This window comes from Ursus americanus, chromosome 24 (assembly GCF_024610735.1).
Source record: "Ursus americanus isolate L20-20 chromosome 24, mUrsAme1.1.p, whole genome shotgun sequence".
Lineage (NCBI taxonomy): Eukaryota > Metazoa > Chordata > Mammalia > Carnivora > Ursidae > Ursus > Ursus americanus.
Genome location: NC_142150.1, coordinates 32,148,234 through 32,169,491, shown reverse-complemented (window position 1 = coordinate 32,169,491; position 21,258 = coordinate 32,148,234). Strand labels below are relative to the sequence as shown.

At 39.0% G+C, this 21,258-nt stretch overlaps 1 pseudogene; it reads left to right on the top strand.

Annotated features, from left to right (window-relative positions):
- Positions 1-6,405: 6,405 nt before the first annotated feature.
- LOC123784918 (olfactory receptor 4C5-like) lies at positions 6,406-7,368 on the top strand (annotated as a pseudogene).
- Positions 7,369-21,258: the final 13,890 nt, after the last annotated feature.

The following is a 21,258-nucleotide window of genomic DNA, read 5'->3' as shown; positions in this document are numbered from 1 at the left end:
ATTGCATTGAATGTGTAGAATGCTCTAGGCAGCATAGACATTTTAAATCTGATCCGTGAGCATGGAATGTTTTTCCATTTCATTCTGTCTTCCTCAATTTCTTTCATGATGTTCTATAGTATTCTGAAAACAGATCCTTTACCTCTTTGGTTAGGTTTGTTCCTAGGTATCTTATGGTTTTGGGTGCAGTTGTAAATGGGATTGAATGAGTAATTTCTCCTTCTTCTGTCTCTTTGTTAGTGTATTGAGATACAACTGATTTCTGTGCATTGATTTTATATCCCATCACTTTGCTGAATTCCTGCATGAGTTCTAGCAATTTGGTGATGAAGTCTTTTAGGTTTTTGACACAGAATATGATATCATCTGCAAAGAGTGACACTTTGACTCCTTCTTTGCCAACTTGGATGCCTTTTTATTGTCTGCTGAGGCTAGGACTTCTACTACTATGTTGAATAGCAGTGGTGATAGTAGACATTCCAGCCATATTCCTGACCTTAGTGGAAAAGCTCTAGTTTTTCACCATTGAGAATAACATTCACTGTGGGCTTTTCATTGATGGTTTTTATGATATTTAGTCATGTTCCCTCTATCCCTACACTGTGAAAAGTTTTAATCAAAAAAGGATGTACTTTGTCAACTGCTTTTTTCTGCATCTATTGAGAAGATCATATGGTTCTTGTCCTTTCCTTTGTTTTTGTAGTGTATTACATTAATTGACTTGGAGATGCTGAACCAGACTTGCAGTACAAGAATAAACCCCACCTTGTCGTGGTGAACAATCCTTTTGATGTACTTTTGGATCCTATTGGCTAGAATCTTGGTGAGTATTTTGGCAACCATGTTCATCAGAGGTACCAGTCTGTAATTCTCCTTTTTGGTGGGGTCTTTCTCTGATTTTTATACCAAGGTAATGTTGGCCTCATAGACAGACTTTGGAAGTTTTCCTTCCATTTCTATTTTTTTAAACAGTTTCAGAAGAATAGCTATTAATTCTTCTTTCAATGTATGGAAGCATTCCCCCGGGAAGCCATCCAGCCCTGGCTCTTGTTTGTTGGGAGAATTTTTTTTTTAAAGATTTTATTTATTTATTTGACAGAGATAGAGACAGCCAGTGAGAGAGGGAACACAAGCAGGGGGAGTGGGAAAGGAAGAAGCAGGCTCATAGCAGAGGAGCCTGATGTGGGGCTCGATCCCATAATGCCAGGATCACGCCCTGAGCCAAAGGCAGACGCTTAACCACTGTGCCACCCAGGCGCCCCTGTTGGGAGATTTTTGATTGCTCATTCAATTTCTTTGCTGGCTATGGGTCTGTTCAGGTTTTCTATTTCTTCCTGTTTCAGTATTGGTAGTTTATATGTCTCTAGGAATACATCCATTTCTTCCAGGTTGCCTAATTTGTTGCCATATAATTGCTCATAATACATTCTTATAATTCTATTTCTTTGGTGTTGGTTGTGATTTCTGCTTTTTCATTCAAGATTTTATTTATTTGGGTCCTCTCCCTTTTCTTTTTGATGAGTACAGCTGGGGGTTATCAATCTTATTAATTCTTTCAAAGAACCAGCTCCTAATTTCATTGATTTGTTCTATTGTTCTTTTGGTTTCCATTTCATTGATTTCTACTCTATTCTTTCTTATTTCTCTTCTCCTGCTTGGTGTAGGCTTTTTTTCTGTTCTTTCTCCAGCTCATCTAGGTGTAAGATTAGATTGTGTATTTGAGACCTTTCTTGTTTCTTGAGAAAGGCTTGTAGTACTATATAGTTCCCTCTTGGGACCACCTTTGCTGCATCCCAAAGGATTTGAACAGTTGTCTTTTCAATTTCATTTGTTTCCATGAATTTTTTAAACTCTTCTTTAATTTCCTGGTTGACTCATTCATTCTTTAGTAGGATGCTCTTTAGCTTCCATGTATTTAAGTTCTTTCCAAATTTCCTCTTGTAATTGACTTCCAGTCTCAAAGCATTGTGGTCCAAAAATATGCAGGGAATGATCCCAATCATCTCGTACCATTTGAGACCTGATCTTTGACCTGGTATGTAATCTATTCCAGGAAATGGTCCAGGAGAACTTGAGAAGAATGTGTATTCTGTTGCTTTAGGAAGGAATGTTGTGACTATATCTGTGAAGTCCATCTGGTCCAGGATGTCATTCAAAGCCCTTGCTTCCTTGTTGATCTTCTGCTTAGATTATCTGTCTATTGCAGTGAGTGAGATGCTAAAGTGCTCTAGTATTATTATGTTATTATCGTTGTGTTTCTATATATTGTTATTAATTGTCTTATACAATTGCTCCCTTGTTAGAGGCATAAATATTTACAATTGTTAGATCTTCTTGTTGGATAGATCCTTTCATTATGATAGTGTCCTTCCTTGCCTCTTATTACACTCACTGCTTTAAAATCTAACTTGTCTGACAGAAGGATTGCCACCACAGCTTTTTGTGATGTCCATTAGCATGGCAAATGGTTTTCCATACCCTCACTTTAAATCTGGAGGTGTCTTTGGCTCTAAAATGAGTCTCTTGCAGACAGCATATTGATGGATCTTGCTTTCTTTATCCAATCTCATACCCTGTGTCTTTTGATTGGGGCATTTAGCCCATTTACATTCAGGGTAACTGTTGAAAAATATGAATTTACTGCCATCATATTACCTATATAGTGGCTGTTTCTGCACATTGTCTCTGTTTCTTTCTGGTCTATGTTACTTTGGGGCTCTGTCTTTCAATATTTCCTGTAGGTCTGATTTGGTGATCATAAATTCTTTTAGTTTCTGTTTACCCTGGAAGATTTTTATCACTCCTATTTTGAATGACATCCTAGCTGGATAAAGTATTCTTGGCTACATAGTTTTCTCATTTAGCACCCTGAATAAATCATGCCAGTCCTTTCTGGCCTGCCGGGTCTCTGTGGATAGGTCTTCGGTCCATCTAATATTTCTACCCTGGTAGGTTACAGACCTCTTATCCCAAGCTGCTTTCCGCATTTTCTCTTTGTCTCTGAGATTTGCAAGTTTCACTATTAGATGTTAGGGTATTGACCTATTTTTATTGATTTTGAGGGGGGTTCTCTGTGCCTTCTGGACTTGGATGCCTGTTTCCTTTCCCAGACTAGGGAAGTTCTCTGCTATAATTTGCTCCAATATACCTTCTGCCCCTCTGTCTCTTTCCTCTTCTAATATTGTCTTGCTTTATGTTATCACTTATCTCTCAGATTCTCCCCCTTGTGATCCAGTGATTGTTTCTCTTTTTCTCAGTTTATTTATTTTCCATCATTTCGTCTTCTGTATAACTAATTCTCTCTTCTGCCTCATTTGTTGTAGCAGTTAGAGCCTCTATTGTTTACTGCATCTCATTAATACCCTTTTTGATTTAGACTTGCTTAGATTTTAGTTCTTTTATTTCTCCAGAAAGGGATTTTCTAGTGTCTTCTATGCTTTTTCAAACCCAGGTAGTATCTTTATCATTGTTATTCTGAACTCTAGTTCAACATCTTACTTATGTCCATACTGATTAGGTTCCTGCCAGTCAGTACTGCCTCTTGTATCTTTTTTGTGATGAGTTTTTTCATCTTATCATTCTTGCAGAATGTGGCTGCTTTTCTATTTGTAGAGTTGCAGCTATTCCTTTCTGAGATCTCCAGTTGAGTTTACAGGTGTTCAGAATGATTTGATAGCTATCTAGCAGAATTCCTGGGACCAGATGAAACTACGGTCTCCTACTCCTCAGCCATCGTGGACATGAGGTGTGTTATATTTAAATATGTGTATCTACTGACACAGATTTTTATGAGGAATGACAATATGAAATCTATTAAGAAAAGCAGTCACTCAAGATATTATGAATGCAGACCAGACATAAGAAAATAATATTTCTTTTACTAACTTATTTCACTGATTATAAAGGTAACCTATTCTCTTTGAAGAAAAATTAGATAAAATATTTAGGTAAATAAAATTTGCCCTTATTTGTAATTCCAATAAGCACTATTAATCTTTATGGTGTACTTTTTTTCAGATACTTTTCTGTGTATATATGTCATTTTTACAATTTAGATCATAATATATAAACTGTTTTATATCTTGTGGTTTCCACTCAATATTACATTGGAAGAATATTCCCACACTATGAACTCTTCTTGTAATTAACTTCAATGTCCACCTGATATTTCATAACTATAATTCACCTAATTAGTCATCTTTATACAGAATTTGGATTTTGTCCACTTATTCATTACCAAAAATAATTATGAAATACAATCTGTATGCATAATTTTTGTCCATATTTTTCATCTAGAATAGATTCCCAAGCCTAAGGAATACTGGACATGACAAGTTATAAAGCCCTTATTACATGGAGTCAAATTTCTTTCCAGAAGATTTCAGAGCAACACACAAACACCAGCACTGGGTAGTATAACTGTCGTAAATCTTTGCCAATTTGTCAGTTGAAATTATTTCACTGTGTTTAAATGCTACTTCTTTGATGACTTGTGAAATTGAGGATTATTTGAGATGTCCACTGCTTTATCCTTAGAACAATATAGTTATTAGTTTTGCCCTTATGATCACAATGGTATGAATGGATATTTGTGCAAAATCATTTACATAATAATGGTAACTTGTTATACTTGTTGCAAGTATTTTTCCAGGGCACTCCAGATCTTTATGTCTGTAAATGCATCCATTAGGTTTGTCCTGTATCTCATACCATTGCCTTTTGCTTAACATGCTTTTCCCCATTCAGAGACTGTATATTTATTTCCTTGTTTTCTGTTTCTGAACAAATCTATATTTAATTTGAAGAATTCAATACACTCTACTGCTTTCTTCTCTTTTTCTTTCTTTTTTTTTTTTTTTTGATGATGCGATGAAGAAAAATTTACTTTATTTTGGAAAATACCTATCCACTTGTTGAAAAATGTTTTATGAACTACTCAGAATATCTTTTAAATATCCTTTAACAATAATCTAATTCTGTAATCTGAACATATATGCATCTTATTAAGCTCATCCCATCATCAGCTATATTTGCATTTTTGAAATATTAGAAAACTTTTTAATATATGTATCAAATCTAGTATTTTTTATTGCCTTATATATTGATTTCTGCATTCAACCTTTCTTCTGAATATAAACGATTGTTTCTCTAACGTCTTGAATACTTCATTTATTTTCTCTTCATTTATGTATTTTCTTAATATTATAACAATCAAATATTTCAAGGATAAGAATAATGACATCTGGGTTTTCTCATTTTTATTCTTCCCTCAAGAATTTGGAGTGTTTAGAAAGCTATGTTTTAACTTTGGAATAAAACTGCTCCATTTAAAAATGATATTCTTATATTCCCCTATGCTATATGTTATTTTTTTTATTTTATATATGAGAACATTTAGACTCAGTAATACTAAAGTCTGAGCACATCCTTACATGGGTGATAAGCAGTGAAAACAGAATGAAGAAACAGCCCATCTGACTGTAAAGAACATACACAGTCCAACAAATTAGGATGATTTTTCTTCATCACCTTCAAAGAATGTGTTTTCCAAACACATCCAAAGAGTTTCATCTAGTTTTCCTTAAACTGAGTTTTTAAATGCAAAATAACCTTGAAAATTACACATAACAAATTGTCCAAACAGTGAATTCTAAAGTTTCAGATAAATCTGCAGAATTTTACATTTTGCATCAACCTGTTTTCTCCTCTTCAGTATACTTTTCTTTTTTCCTGTTTGATGTTATTTTCAGACAATTCTGTTTAAATCTGGTGTAAGCTTACAAACCTAAAGTGCCTGCTATATCTTACCGGAACTTCAAACATTCACTCAATTTTTTCTGCAATGTGACAAGATCATACTTAATTTCAAACTGAATTTCCCTGATGTCTTATAGTCACTTGAAACAAGCTACATGCTACAAGAACAACAAACTGCAGGTTAGCCTCAGAAGCACAGGTGACTAGAAGAGACACAGGGCAGTAGCCTCTCATGAATTCAACTCACTGCTCCTCCTCTGGTCCTACTCTCATTCCAGATTTTCTAGGGATGAAAATACTATGGCAATTGTTCAGAGAATATCCACCCATGTACAATTACAGGAAGGGACCTACATTCCTAAAACTGTATTTGTGGATATGCTTGAGTGTATGTGTGAATGTGTGTGTGCATGTGTCTGTGGGTCTGTGTATCTCAGAGAGTAAAGAGACTATGTGTTCCTTATATAACTAGTAATAAGGCCCATCTTTAAGACTGAGTTTATATGCTAGGGGTTTCCATCAGTCTCACAGAAAGCAATCCTGACAGAAATGATTTGCTTCATCAAAATTTATCTGCCACAGTTGCAATCCCTGTGCTATTCAGAGACAAATCAATTATCCAGATGCCAAAGCGGATTCACATAACAAATGAAAAATGTGACTGAATTCATCCTGCTTGGCCTCACATAGAACCCAGATGTGCAGAAACTCTTGTTCCTTGTGCTTTCGGTCATCTACTTTCTCACTGTAGCTGGCAACCTACTCATTATCATGACAATCAACAACCACAGAGCCCTGAGCTTTCCCTTGTATTTCTTTCTGTCTTTCTTGTCCTTCATACACAGCTGCTGCTCTTCTACCATGGCTCCCAAAATGATATCTGACTTACTCACTGAAAAGAAAACTATCTCCTTCAGTGGGTGCATGACTCAGCTCTTTGCAGAGCATTTCTTTGGAGGAGTTCAGATCATCCTGCTCATGGTGATGGCCTATGACCGCTCCCTGGCCATCTGCAAGCCCTACGCTACAGGCTCACAATGAACAGGCAAATGTGTGGCCACCTGGTGGCCATGGCCTGGCTGGGGGATTTCTTCATGCTCTGATTCAAATCCTTTTTACTGTCTGCTTGCCCTTCTGTGGTCCCAATGTCATTGACCATTTCCTCTGTGACCTTTTCCCTCTGCTAAAACTTTCTTGCACTAACACTCACATCTTTGGACTTCTTGTTGCTGCCAACAGTGGACTGATGTGTCTGCTCATTTTTTCTATTCTTATCACCTCCTATGTCTTCATCCTTTACTCCCTAAGAACTCAAAGTACTGAAGGACAGCATAAGGCTCTGTCCACCTGTGCCTCCCATGTTACTGTAGTTGTCCTATTCTTTGTACCCTGTATATTCGTGTACCTTCAACCTATGGTCACCTTCCCCATTGATGAAGCAGTGGCTGTGTTTTATACTATGATAACACCCATGTTAACCCTTTAATCTACACCCTTAGAAACTCACAGGTGAAAAATACCATGAGAAAGCTCTGGAGCCACAGAGTAATCTTGAGTAACTGTTCATGTGACTACAGAAGAAAAAAAAAAAAAAACTTTATTCATCTTTGAAGAACAAGTACGACTAATATAAAGGATGATAACCCTGAAGTCAAAATATGTAAGTTTATTTGCTCCTGATGCTTTGTGTATTCTTTAATCATTCCTCTTTCATACAAATATTTGATTAAATGATGACTAAATTCTCTTCCAATTAGCAATCTCTCTGCACTTTCAAATTGTTGACCCAAGAGACACTGCAAATCAGAATACTATTGTCACAACCTATAGAAAATCTCTGAGTTTATTTATTCAGCAGAAAAATTCACTGTAAAGCTCCAGGTATACATTATATGAATATTACAATTAAAATACATAAATGAGGGGCACCTGGGTAGCGCAGTTGTTAGGCGGCTGCCTTCGGCTCAGGGCGTGATCTTGGCGTTCCAGGATCGAGTCCCACATCGGGCTCCTCCGCTGGGAGCCTGCTTCTTCCTCTCCCACTCCCCCTGCTCGTGTTCCCTCTCTCGCTGTCTGTCTCTCTCTGTCAAAATAAATAAATAAAATCTTAAAAAAAAAATTTAAAAAAAAAAAAAATACATAAATGAAAGGCAATATGGCTAAGACTTTTGCTGAAAATTCATAGTTTCAGTCCCAAGCATGTAGTCAAAGTACATTTACTACACTGAGAAATGAAGATCAACCAGAAATGAATGAGTTTTGAAGATGAGAGAGTACTTATCCCAAAATTAATGGGGTATAGTGTTGATTGTCATGATAATTGTGCCTTGTTGCACAATTTTAAGGGCACCATTTACAGTGTAATCTGGGCTCTTCTTAGAGTAAATTATTTTCTTTGCCTAAAGCCAAAAAGGGATATAAAATTCCTCTAGATACAGCCATTGAGCAATCTCACACATGATTCCTGAGGCAGAAGAACTAGTGGACCATTTTTTCTGTCAAAACATATTAACACCACTTCATCTCTAGTAGCAATTACTATATGGGTTTCTTCTTAGCTAATGGGAACACAACTATCTGGTACAAAAGACAGAGTTAATGACAACTGAGTAAAAAAGACAAAAAGTCCATGGATTCAAATTTGAATGGCAACGTTTAGACCAATTGCAGACCAATGCAATGGGAAGTAATCTGAGATATAGACACGGGGTCGTTCAAAGAGAGAGAACTCAAAGAAAGGGAGATCCAGATTTGACTTAGGACGAAAGTTCTGCAAAAGAAAGAGAAAATGATGAAAGCATAGAAATACCAAAACTTCAACAAAATACAAGGGAAGGCAGTAAGAAAGGAAAATAGGGACCGAAGAACAAGACACACAGAAAATAAAAACTGCGTTTTACATTTTTCTATTCTTTTGAGTAAGACTTGGATGGCTATGTATTTCCCCCTTAGGACCACCTTTGCAGTGTCCCATAGGATTTGGACCAACGTGTTTTCATTTTCGTTGGTCTCCAAAAATTATTTGATCTCCTTCTTAATTCCCTGCTTTACTCAATCATTTTTTAGCAGGATGGTTCTTTGTTTTGAAGTGTTTGAATTTCTCCCAAATTTTTCTTTGTGATTGTGTTCCAGTTTCAAAGCATTATGGTCTGAGAATAAGCAGGGAATAATCTCAGTCTTTTGGTATTGGTTGAGACCTGTTATGCGACCCAGTATATGGTCTATTCTGGAGAAAGTTCCATGTGCATTCTAAAAGAATGAGTATTCTGTTGTTCTGGGGTATAGTGTTCTGTATATATCTATGAAGTCCATCTGGTCCAGTATGTCATTCAAAGCTCCTGTTTCTTTGTTGATTTTCTGCTTAGGTGATCTGTCTATTGCTGAGAGCAGAGTGTTGAGGTCCCCTACTATTTATGTATTATTATCTATATGTCTCTTTATTCTGGTGAAGAGTTGGCTTGTGTATCTTGCTGCTCCCTGTTGGGGGCATATATATTTATAATTGTCATATCCACTTGTTGGATACATCCTTTAAGAATAATGTAGTGTCCTTCTGTATCTCTCACTACAGTCTTTAGTTTACCATCTAATCTGCCTGATATGAGAATTGCTACCCCAGCTTTCTTTGAGGTCCATTGGCATGAAAAATGGTTCTCCATCCCTTCACTTTCAGTCTGGATGTATCTTTAGGTTCAAGATGAGTCTCTTGTAGACAGCAAATGGATGGGTCATGCCTTTTTATCCAATCTGCAACCCAGTGGCACTTTATGGGAGCACTTAGGCCATTTACATTGAGACTGATTATTGAGAGATATGATTTTAATGATGCCATGTTGCCTGTAAAGTATTTGTTTCTATAGATTGTGACTTTCTGTTCTGTATCACTCTTGGGGCCTTTTTACTTTTATAGAGCCCCCCCCCTTAATATCTCCTGTACGGCTGGTTTCATGGTTACAAAATTGGTCAATGACTGGCGATTCTGGAAGGTCCTTATCTCTCCATCAATTCTGAATGACAGCCTTGCTTGATAAAGGATCCTTGGCTGCATGTTCTTCTCAGATAGAGTTTTGAAAATACCCTGCCAGCCCTTCCTAGCCTGCCAGGTCTCTGTAGACAGGTCTGACATTATTCTGATATTTTTACCTCTGTACGTAAGGATTTTCCTCCCCCTGGCCTCTTTCAATACTGTATCCTTGGATCTAATATTTGCGAATTGCACTACGATGTGATGTGGTGTAGGTCTGTTGTCATTGACCTTGGGAGGGTTCCTCTCTGCCTCTTGGACATGAATGTTTGTTTCCTTTGCCAGATTAGGGAAGTCCTCAGCTACAATTTGTTCAAATATCTCTTCTAGACATCTCTCTTTCTCCACCCCCTTGGGGATACCGATGATTCTGACATTGGAACATTTCACTGAGTCAGTAATCTCCTGTAATCTACATTCTTGAGATTGGATTTTTTTGAGCCAAGTTTCTAACTTTCTCTTCTACCATCCCATCCTCCAATTCAGTAATTCGTTCTGCCTCATTTACCCTGGCTGTCAGAGAGTCTAGTTTAGACTGTGTTTGATTCATAGCATTTTTAATTTCTGCCAGATTCGGTCTCATTTCTGTCCTTAGAGATTCTATATTGTTAATATTTTTGTTAATATTTTTTTCAAGTCTACACATCATCTTGACCATTGTCACTCTGAACTCCGTTTCTGACAATTTGGTTATATCCATATCCATGAGTTCTGTGGCAGAGGCCACAGACTCATTATCTTTTCTTTGCTGGGGGTGGATTTCTCCTTCTTGTCATTCTGATGAGGAGAGGTTACGGGGATGCCCAGAGCCCAAATTATTGACCAGGACCCAGGCAGTGTGCACTTGTTTTATAGGGACCTTAGGGATGTGGGATTCTTCAATTTTTAGCCTGCCTTCTCAGGGAGGGGCCTGCTGCACTGATACTCGGGTGACCCTGTTTGGGTAGAGTCTCCCTGTCCCCTGTGAGGGGGAATGGGGATGGGCACAATGTGAGCTGGTATTTCTGGGCTTTTGTTCTCTGGCAGCTTTCCCTGGCAGTTTTCTGTGACTCTTCTGAAAGTCAGAGAAGCAGTGACCCTATCCTAGCCTCTGTCTCAGAACAGAGAGATCACAGTCCACTCTCCACTGAGCTCTCTTGGCCACTTTAACTCTGTTTCTGTCGGTGCTGCCAAAAACCCTGCAGTGTGCCACGTTGTGCACCCCAAAGTTGCTCTCCCAGCCCTCACTATCAGGGCCCGCACATCTCTGTCCTTTGTGTTTCTAACACCACCAGCCACCCTCGGTTCCTGCACGTGCTCCCAAGCTCCCTATTTCAGTGTGGTTTGCGTGCGCTCCTGAGCTCAGGTTTTCAGTCTGGTTGCAAACGCATTCCCAGGCTCACGGTCTCAGTCTGCTTTCTCATGGGTGCCGATCCAGGAGTCTGGCCCACTCCCCAGTGCAGGTGGCTACCTCTTCCCAGCCCCGAGCACATTGGCTCCCTCCCTCTTCCATTTATCTTCCAATATCTGTGCTCGGATTCACAGTTTCCCACTTCCTACCTCAATACTCAGTGCTGGAGATGTTTGTTTGTAGAGATCCAGATGTGTCTTCCTGCGTGTCAGGCTGATTTTGTGGGTGTTAAGGATGGTCTGGTAGATATCCAGCTTGACTCAGGGGAACAGCTGAAAAAGGGGTCCCCTACTCCTCTGCCATCTTTTTTCATTTCCCCAATACCTAAAGTATTAGAATGTTCCTCCTCAGAGTCTATGATACATCAAATATTCCTAAAATAAGCTGGGGCTTATTTGCATTACATAGTGACAGTGATGACTCATGAGCAGCGGAATCATCTCCTCTCGATGACTCCTCAGTGGCCTGGGGAGTCTGTCACAGTGTCCTCGGAGGAGTTGGCAGTGCCCGGTGCAGCCCCAGAAGTGCATCAAGCCACGACCACTTGGGGTGGGCTACATGGATTTTTTTTTTAAATCCCACTCTATGCTGTCTGCAAGAGACTCGCTTAAGCTTTAAGAACACACACTGTCTCAAAGTGAAGTGATGAAAAAAAGATATTCCATGTGAATGGCAACTGAAGTATGGCAGGGACTATACTTATGTCACACAAAATAGACTCTAAAACAAAAACTGTCACAAATAAGGATTTTATATAATGATAAAAGGGTTAGTTTCCCAGGAAGATATAACAATTATAAATATTTATGCATCCAACATGAGCATACCAAAATATATCAAGCAAATATTAACAGATATAAAGGCAGAAAGAGATAACAACACAATAATACTGAGACTTCAATACTCCACTTTCAATGACAGATAGAACATATAGACAAAAATCAGTAAGAACACAATGGTTGTGAACAACACTATTAACCAAATAGACCCGACAGACATATATAAAACATTCCATCTAATAAAAGGGGAATATACATTCTTCCCAAGTGCATGTGGAAAACTTGGCAGGACAGATCAAATGTTAGGTCACAAAAAAGTCTTGAAAAACTTAGGAAGATAAAAATCATACAAGGTATCTTTTCTAAACACAATGAAGTCAAACTAGAAAGCAATAGCAGAAGGAAAACTGGAAAATTCACAAATACGTGGAAATTAAACAACACATTATTGTACAATCTATGGGAAAAGAAGAAATCAAAAGGGGACTTAGTGGGGAGAGTTAAGATGGCGGAGGAGTAGGAGACACCTTTTTCAGCCGGTCCCCCGAGTCGAGCTGGATAGGTACCAGACAAGTCTGAACATCCATGGAACCAGCCTGAGACACAGGAAGACGCATCTGGATCTCTACAAATGAACATCTCCAGCGCTGAGTATTGAGGTACGAAGCAGGGAGCCATGAAACCGTGCACAGATATCGGAAGATAAACGGAAGGGGGAGGGAGCCGCCGTGTTCGGGCGCCGGGAAGCGGCAGCGACCTGCACGGGGGAGCGGGCGGACTCACGGACGGCACCCGGGAGAGAGCAGACTGAGACCGGTGAGCCCTGAACGCGCGCGCCACCAGGCATCTCCCGGAACTCCAGAATCACGGTGTGCTCACCGGAAATAGACTGAGACCGGGAACTTCCGGAGCGCGCGGGGGCGGCTGGCGGCTGGCGGCATTAGAAACACAAAGGACAGAGACGCGCCGGCCCTGGAAGTGAGGGCTGGGACGCTGGGTGTGGGGCGCACATCCCGGGACGCTGCAGGGTTAGCAGCACCAGTAGAAACAGAGTTACAGTGGCCAAAACATTAGTAGAGAACGGGCCGCGATCCTTCTGTTCCGTGACAGAGGCTGAAATTCGGCCGCTGCTGCTCTGACGCTCAGAAGAGGCACAGCAAACCGCCAGGGAAAGCCGCCAGAGAACAAAAGCCTGGAAATACCGGCTCAGGGAGTGCCCATCCCCATCCCCCCTCGAAGGGGACACGGAGACTCTACCCAAACAGGGCTGCCTGAGTATCAGCACGGCAGGCCCCTCCCCCAGAAGGCAGGCTGAAAAATCAAGAAGCCCACAACCCCGACGACTTGGGTGGCCAGTCATTGAGCGCCTGTCTTCGGCTTAGGGCGTGATCCCAGTTCGGCTTAGGGCGTGATCCCAGCGTTCCGGAAAGGAGTCCGTCATCGGGCTCCTCCGCTGGGAGCCTCCTTCTTCCTCTCCCACTCCCCTGCTTCTGTTCCCTCTCTCGCTGGTTGGCTGCCACATAAATAAATAAATAAAATCTTTAAAGAAGAAGCCCACATCCCTAAGATCCCTATAAAACAAGGGGCACGGCCTGGGACCCAGTCAATAATTTGGGCTCTGGAAACCCCGCAACCTCTCTTCATCAGAATGACAAGAAGGAGAAGCCCCCCCCCCAGCAAAGAAAAGACAGTGAGTCTGTGGCCTCTGCCACAGAAATAATGCATATGGATGTAACCAAATTATCAGAAATGGAATTCAGAGTAACGATGGTCAAAATGATGAGTATAATTGAAAAACTATTAACGAAAAGGTTACTGAGAATATAGAATCCCTAAGGACAGAAATGAGAGCAAATCTGACAGAAATTAAAAATTCTATGAGCCAAATGCAGGCAAAACTAGAGGCTCTGACGGCCAGGGTCGCAGAAGCAGAGGAAAGGGTTAGTGAATTGGAGGATGGGTTAATAGAGGAAAAAATGAAAATAGAAGATGGTCTTAAAAAAATCCACGCCCACGAATGTAGGTTACGGGAGATTACTGACTCAATGAAACGATCCAATGTTAGAATCATCGGCATCCCCGAGGGGGTGGAGAAAAACAGAGGTCTAGAAGAGATATTTGAACAAATTGTAGCTGAAAACTTCCCTAATCTAGCAAGGGAAACAAACATTCGTGTCCAAGAGGCAGAGAGGACCCCTCCCAAGCTCAACCATGACAGACCTACACCACGTCACATCATAGTGCAATTCGCAAATACGAGATCCAAGGATACAGTATTGAAAGCGGCCAGGGCAAAGAAATTTCTCACGTACCAAGGCAAAAGCATTAGAATTACATCAGACCTGTCTACACAGACCTGGAATGAGAGAAAGGGTTGGGGGAGCATATTTAAAGCTCTTTCAGAGAAAAACATGCAGCCAAGGATCCTTTATCCAGCAAGGCTGTCATTCAGAATTGATGGAGAAATAAAGACATTTCAGAATCGCCAGTCACTAACCAATTTTGTAACCACGAAACCAGCCCTACAGGAGATATTACAGGGGGTTCTATAAAAGTAAAAAGGCCCCAAGAGTGATACAGAACAGAAAGTCACAGCCAATACAAACAAAGACTTTACTGGCAACATGGCATCATTAAAATCATATCTCTCAGTGATCAGTCTTAATGTAAATTGTTTGAACCATCCCATAAAACGCCACAGGGTTGCAGATTGGATAAAAAGAAATGACCCATCCATTTGCGGTCTACAAGAGACTCATTTCAAACCCAAAGATGCATTCAGACTGAGAGTAAGGGGATGGAGTACCATCTTTCATGCAAATGGACCTCAAAAGAAAGCTGGGGTAGCAATTCTCATATCAGATAAATTGGATTTTAAACTACAGACTATAGTTAGAGACGCAGAAGGGCACTATATTATTCTTAAGGGAAGTATTCAACAAGTGGATATTACAATTATAAATATATATGCCCCCAACAGGGGAGCAGCAAGATACACAAGCCAACTCTTAACCAGAATAAAGAGACATATAAATAAAAATACATTAATAGTAGGGGACCTCAACACTCCACTATCAGAAATAGACAGAACACCCTGGCAAAAACTAAGCAAAGAATCAAAGGCTTTGAATGCCATACTTGACAAGTTGGACCTCATAGATATATATAGAACACTACACCCCAGAACCAAAGAATACTCATTCTATTCTAATGCCCATGGAACATTCTCAAGAATAGACCATGTTCTCGGACACAAAACAGGTCTCAACCGATACCAAAAGATTGAAATTATCCCCTGCATATTCTCAGACCACAACGCTCTGAAATTGGAACTCAACCACAAGGAAAAATTTGGAAGAAACTCAAACACTTGGAGACTAAGAACCATCCTGCTCAGGAATGACTCGATAAACCAGGAAATCAAAAATCAAATTAAACAATTTATGGAGACCAATGAGAATGAAAATACAACAGTCCAAAACCTATGGGATACTGCAAAGGCAGTCCTAAGGGGGAAATACATAGCCATCCAAGCCTCACTCAAAAGAATAGAAAAATCTAAAATGCAGTTTTTATATTCTCACCTCAAGAAGCTGGAACAGCAACAGAGGGACAGGCCTAATCCACGCACGAGGAAGCAGTTGACCAAAATTAGAGCTGAAATCAATCAAACAGAAACCAGAAGTACAGTAGAGCAGATCAACAGGACTAGAAGCTGGTTCTTGGAGAGAATCAATAAAATTGACAGACCACTGGCAAGACTTATCCAAAAGAAAAGAGAAAGGACCCAGATTATTAAAATTATGAATGAAAAAGGAGAGGTCACGACGAGCACCATTGAAATTGGAAGGATTATTAGAAATTTTTATCAACAGCTATATGCCAATAAACTAAGCAATCTGGAAGAGATGGAATCCTTCCTGGAAACCTATAAACTACCAAGATTGAAACCGGAAGAAATTGATTCCTTAAACAGGCCAATTAATTATGAAGAAATTGAGTCAGTGATAAACAACCTTCCAAATAACAAAACTCCAGGCCCCGACGGTTTTCCTGGGGAATTCTACCAAACATTCAAAGAAGAAATAATACCTATTCTCCTAAAGCTATTTCAAAAAATAGAAACAGAAGGAAAGCTACCAAACTCATTCTATGAGGCCAATATTACCTTGATCCCCAAACCAGGCAAAAACCCCATCAAAAAGGAGAATTACAGACCGATTTCCCTAATGAATATGGATGCCAAAATCCTCAACAAGATACTTGCTAATAGAATCCAACAGTACATTAAAAGGATTATCCATCACGATCAAGTGGGATTCATACCTGGGATGCAAGCGTGGTTCAATATTCGCAAATCAATCAGTGTGATACATCATATCAACAAGAAAAGACTCAGGAACCATATGATCCTCTCAATCGATGCTGAAAAAGCATTTGACAAAATACAGCATCCTTTCCTGATTAAAACCCTTCAGAGTGTAGGAATAGAAGGTACATTTCTCAATCTCATAAAAGCCATCTATGAAAAGCCTACTGCAAATATCATTCTCAATGGGGAAAAGCTGGAAGCCTTTCCCTTAAGATCAGGAACATGACAAGGATGCCCACTCTCGCCACTATTATTCAACATAGTACTAGAAGTTCTTGCAACAGCAATCAGACGACAAAAAGGGATCAAAGGTATCCAAATTGGCAAAGAAGAAGTCAAAATGTCTCTCTTTGCAGATGACATGATACTCTATATGGAAAACCCAAAAGAAGCCACTCCCAAACTATTAGAAGTTATAGAGCAATTCAGTAACGTGGCAGGATACAAAATCAATGCTCAGAAATCAGTTGCATTTCTATACACGAATAACGAGACCGAAGAAAGAGAAATTAGGGAATCCATCCCATTTACAATAGCACCAAAAACCATACGTTACCTTGGAATTAACTTAACCAGAGACGTAAAGGACCTATGTTCTAGAAACTATAAATCACTCTTGAAAGACATTGAGGAAGACATAAAAAGATGGAAAGATATTCCATGCTCATGGATCGGAAGAATTAACATAGTTAAAATGTCCATGCTACCCAGAGCAATCTACACTTTCAATGCTATCCCGATCAAAATACCAAGGACATTTTTCAAAGAACTGGAACAAACAGTCCTTAAATTTGTATGGAAACAGAAAAGGCCCCGAATCTCCAAGGAACTGTTGAAAAGGAAAAACAAAGCTGGGGGCATCACAATGCCGGATTTCGAGCTGTACTACAAAGCTGTCATCACAAAGACAGCATGGTACTGGCACAAAAACAGACACATAGACCAATGGAACAGAATAGAGAACCCAGAAATGGACCCTCGGCTCTTTGGGCAACTAATCTTTGATAAAGCAGGAAAAAACATCCGGTGGGAAAAAGACAGTCTCTTCAATAAATGGTGCTGGGAAAATTGGACAGCTACATGCAAAAGAATGAAACTTGACCACTATCTCACACCATACACAAAAATAAACTCCAAATGGATGAAAGACCTCAATGTGAGACAGGAATCTATCAAAATTCTAGAGGAGAACATAGGCAACAACCTCTACGACATCGGCCAAAGCAACCTTTTTCATGACACATCCCCAAAGGCAAGAGAAACAAAAGATAAAATGAATTTATGGGACTTCATCAAGATTAAAAGTTTCTGCACATCCAAGGAAACAGTCAGAAAAACTAAGAGGCAGCCCACGGAATGGGAGAAGATATTTGCAAATGACACTACAGATAAAGGACTGGTATCCAAGATCTACAAAGAACTTCTCAAACTCAATACACGAGAAACAAATAAACAAATCAAAAAATGGGCAGAAGATATGAACAGACACTTTTCCAATGAAGACATACAAATGGCTAACAGACACATGAAAAAATGTTCAAAATCATTAGCCATCAAGGAAATTCAAATCAAAACCACACTGAGATACCACCTTACGCCAGTTAGAATGGCAAAAATAGACAAGGCAAGAAACAACAATTGTTGGAGAGGATGTGGAGAAAGGGGATCCCTCCTACATTGTTGGTGGGAATGCAAGTTGGTACAGCCACTCTGGAAAACAGTGTGGAGGTCCCTTAAAAAGTTAAAAATTGAGCTACCCTATGATCCAGCCATTGCACTACTGGGTATTTACCCCAAAGATACAGACGTAGTGAAGAGAAGGGCCATATGCACCCCAATGTTCATAGCAGCAATGTCCACAATAGCTAAATTGTGGAAGGAGCCGAGATGCCCTTCAACAGATGACTGGATTAAGAAGTTGTGGTCCATATATACAATGGAATATTACTCAGCTATCAGAAAGAACGAGTTCTCAACATTTGCTACAACATGGACGGCACTGGAGGAGATAATGCTAAGTGAAATAAGTCAAGCAGAGAAAGACAACTATCATATGATTTCTCTCATCTATGGAACATAAGAACTAGGATGATCGGTAGGGGAAGAAAGGGATAAAGAAAGGGGGGGTAATCAGAAGGGGGAATGAAGTATGAGAGACTATGGACTATGAGAAACAAACTGAGGGCTTCAGAGGGGAGGGGGGTGGGGGAATGGGATAGACTGGTGATGGGTAGTAAGGAGGGCACGTATTGCATGGTGCACTGGGTGTTATACACAACTAATGAATCATCGAGCCTTACATCGGAAACCGGGGATGTACTGTATGGTGACTAACCTAATATAATAAAAAATCATTTAAAAAATATATATATATATATATAAAAAAATAAAAATAAAATAAAAAAAAGGGGGACTTAGTAACATTTCAAAAACAATAAAAATTTTAAACTATACACCAAAACCAGTGGCATGCAGCAAAAAGAATGCTAAGAGGGAAATTTATAACAATGAATACCTGAATTTAAAAGGAAGATCTCAAATATGTAACTTAACAGTTTCCCTCAAGAAATGAGAAAAAGAAGAAAAACTAAGCCCAAGTTAGCAGAGGAAGGAATAATTAAGATTATAGTAGAAATAAATGGAGAGTAGAAAAATAATGGAAAAAAATCAATGAAACTGAGGTTTTTTTTTTTTTAAGTAAAACAAAATTGACAAACTAGCTCGACTATGAAAAATTCAAATACAGGCGACTGAGTGGCTCATTTGATTAAGCATCCAACTCAGGTTTGGCTCAGGTCATAATCTCAGGGTGATGAGATTGAGCCCAATGTCCAGCTCCACACTGGGAATGGAGCCTGCTTAAGATCTCTCCCTCTCTCCCTCTCCCTCTGCTCCCCCCTGCCACCACTCCTGTTCTCTCTCTCTCTCTCTGTCTCAAAAAAAAAAAAAAAAAAGAATGACTAAACCATATAAATACATTCAGAAATGAAAGAGACGTTAAAATTCATACCATAGAAATAAAATGGTTATGAGACTACTATAAATAATTATATACTTATAAATCGGATAACCTGGAAGAAATACATAAATTCCTGGAAACATATAATCTACCCAAACTGAAGCATGAAGAAATAAATAATCTTAACATACCAATAATAAGCAAGGATATTAAATCCATAAGGAGAAGCCTCCCAAGAAAGAAAAGCCCAAGACCAGAGGGCTTCACTGGTGAAATATACATACAATATTTAAAGAAAAATAAATGGCAATCCTTCTCAAACACTTCTAAAAATGTGAAAAGGGAAAAACAGTTCTAAACGTGTTTTGTAAGTCCAGAATTTCTCTCTTACCAAAGACAAAGATACCACCATAAAAGAAATCTGCAGACCAATACCCTTGATTTACATGAATGCAAAAATATTAAACAAACTACTAGCAAACTGAATTCAAGAGCATATTAAATGGATCATATACTATAACCAAGTGGGATTTAACCCTGGAATGCAAGGATGATTCAACATGCAAATATCTATCAATAGCATATACCACATTAACAGAAAAAAGGATAAAAATCATATGATCATGTTGCAACATACGGAAAAAGTATCTTACAATATTAATCCCCTTTTTTTATAGAACTCTCAACAAACCAAGAATAAAAAGAAATTATCTCAATATAATAAAGGCCATATATGACAACCCCACAGGAAACATCATACTCAACAGGTGAACAACTTCTTTATTCAACAAGTGAATAACTAAAAGACTTTCCTCTAACACTGGGAACAAAAAAAGATCCCCTCTCACTATTTTTTTTTATTTTTTTAAATAATATTTTATTATGTTAGTCACCATACAGTACATCCTTAGTTTTTGATGTAAAATTCCATGGTTCATTACTTTCATATAGCACCCAGTGCACCATGCAATACGTGACCTCCTTACTACCCATCACCAGGCTATCCCATTCCCCCACCCCCTCCCCTCTGAAGCCCTTAGTTTGTTTCCCAGAGTCCATAGTCTCTCATGGTCCATTCCCCCTTCTGTTTACCCCCCCCCTTCTTCTTCCCTTTCTTCTCCTACCAATCTTCCTACTTCTTATGTTCCATAAGTGAGTGAAACCATATGATAATTGTCTTTTTCTGCTTGACTTACTTCACTTCTATTCAACATGGTTTTGAAAATCATAGCCAGAGCAACTGGGTAAGAAAAAGAAATAAGGCATCCAAATTGCAAGGAAGAAGTAAACTTCTTTCTACTCAGGTAACGTGACCTTCTGTATAAGAAACCCTAAATATTCCATACTCACACACACACACACGCGTGCGCGCGCGCACACACACTCGAAAATATTAGAACTAATCAACAAACTCGGTAAAATCAAAGGATATGAAATCAACATACTAAAATCAGTTGTGTTTCTTAAAACTAAGAATGAATTATCCAAACAGAAAATTAAGAAAACAATTACATCTATGATAGTATCAAAAACAATAAAATACTGAAGAATAAACTTAACTCAAAAGATTAAAGATTTGTAAACTGGAAACTACAAAATGTTTATGAAAGAAAGTAAAAACAAAAAAAGGCAAAAAAATGGAAAGACATTTTGTGTTTGTGGAATGTAAGACTCAGTGTCAACAAAAGTCCATACTACCCAGTGTGATATAGAGTCATTGCAATCCCCATTATAATCCTGATGGAATTTTTCACAGACATGGAAAAAACAATCCTAAAATTCATATGGAACCACAATAGACCCCAAATAGCCAGAACAAGAAAGAACAAACGTGGATGAATCACACTCCTGATTTCAAACTATATTATAAACTTACAGTAATTAAAATAGTAAAATACTGGCATAAAGACAGACATAGAGAAAAATGCAACAGAATGGAGAACCCACAAATAATCCCATGAATATACAGTAGTCAAC